This window comes from Solanum tuberosum, unplaced genomic scaffold (genome assembly GCF_000226075.1).
Source record: "Solanum tuberosum cultivar DM 1-3 516 R44 unplaced genomic scaffold, SolTub_3.0 scf00317, whole genome shotgun sequence".
Classification (NCBI taxonomy): Eukaryota; Viridiplantae; Streptophyta; class Magnoliopsida; order Solanales; family Solanaceae; genus Solanum; species Solanum tuberosum.
Genome location: NW_006239259.1, coordinates 97,443 through 99,357, shown reverse-complemented (window position 1 = coordinate 99,357; position 1,915 = coordinate 97,443). Strand labels below are relative to the sequence as shown.

The window sequence follows — 1,915 nt, the reverse complement described above, 5'->3', positions numbered from 1 at the left end:
GACCCACATGAAAGTTCCATAGCTTTTGGTTCGCTATCCCAATCATGATTTTTCTACCCCCAGAGGGAAAGGTACTTCCCTTTTGGGCCAATTGTGGGCGAGAAGGGATTCAAACCCCCGACATCGTGGTTCGTAGCCACGTGTTCTAATCCTCTAAGCTACATGCCCCACCCCGTCTTCACTGGATCTGTTCTCGGGAGTACCCTAAAAAAAGGAACATTTCCTCTCCCCAGCCATTTCGGGTTAAGAAGATGTGAAAACACATTTATCTCTATAATTCTATAAGAAGGGTGAGTTCCGAGGTGTGAGGTGGGAGAGAAGGGATGTCACAATTGGGGTTTTGAATAAAACGACCTTTTTATTTTTTTCTAATATTCGTAATTCTTTTTAAATGTAATACAACATTTCAAAAAATATATTATTTAATATATACTACTTTAATCCTGAATTAACAATATTTCAAATATATTTTTTCCAATTTTCGTCACTTTAAGAGATAATTTGATATTATTATTATTGATTTTTACTATGAAGAATGTAATGCACAAAATTAAAATGATTAAATACAAGATAACAATACAATACAATACATAACATAATAATTTTAAAAATCACAACAATAATTTAGTAATCCGGCAGGTCATTTTCAGATTTCACAATATTTGAAAAAAAATAGTGTATGATCTAGAGAATTGTTGTGCTTGTGATTGCGATTGTGCTTGTTGATTTCTTTTTTTCAATTATTCGTAGTTGTTCTATAAAATTTTAGAATAAAATATAATTTTATATTAAATAAAGAATTTGAAAAGTAATAATTTTATATTACATGAAAAGTATATAGGGTGATTATTTTGAAAAAAAAGAAAGAAAGAACGGATTTATATTGAAATAAGAAAATGAAATAGAAATATAAATAATAATATAATATTAAGAAGAGAGAAAAAGATTCTTTTTTAAAGAGTAAAATAGAGAATTGGGTTGAAGTTGATTATCTGAAAAAATATTTTCTACACTTACCACACTTAGAAAAAGACCTTAACATATATGTATAATTTAGAAAGTCGAGTTCGGACCTATACACATACAAAGGATGGTTCGAACTTTAGTTAGAAGTTGTGGGGAGTAATATATATTAAATTAGGTAACTCAGCCACGTGTTTTAATTTAACTATTTTCTGCCTGAACATAAATTATTATTATAGCCCTCAATTAATTAAAGCTAAGCCATTGATATTAATATTAGATATGTGACACTCAGTCAAGTAATAATTTAATTTGTGGAAATGAAGATAATAGTTAAATCCATGTTCACACTCTCATCACTCTACATAAACTTTAACTAGATATAATAGGTTTTTACTATTATCTAAATTACTATATTAGCTTGGTACGATATATTAACGTAGATTAAATTAACCTGATAATGTATTTATACTCATATTACACATAACATACGCTCTACTAAAATAAAAAAGAAAAGTGTAAAAAAGATATATATTACTAGTAATATAATCTTTGTCCATGAATCTCATTTATGGAAAGGTATAATTTTTGTTTCCTCAATTCTAAATAGTTCACCAACGATTGTTTGTTATCCTTTATAATTGTCAAGATTATCAAATATGAGATGATTAAGGGTGTCTTTAGTATAAAGGAAAACATATTTTGAAAAATATTTTTCAATTTTTTCATGTTTGGTTGACTTAAATGTTTTCCAAATCAACTTGTTTTCCTCAAATTTAAGGAAAATGATTTCCCTTCAAAAATTAAGGAAAACATTTTTCAAAACTCTACTTCATCCTTAAATTATAATTTTTTTTCTTACCGTACCCCGTAACCGACCCTCCCCATCCAAGAAAAAATTAAAAAATTTAACTTTTGTTATTTTTAAAATTTCAAATATTTGTTTACCCCA

General features: G+C 27.7%; 1 pseudogene; it reads right to left on the bottom strand.

The window, feature by feature from the left end:
• Nucleotides 1-1,412: 1,412 nt before the first annotated feature.
• The window catches only part of LOC102598778 (crocetin glucosyltransferase, chloroplastic-like), a 1,939-nt pseudogene continuing 1,436 nt past the window's right edge, over nucleotides 1,413-1,915 (bottom strand).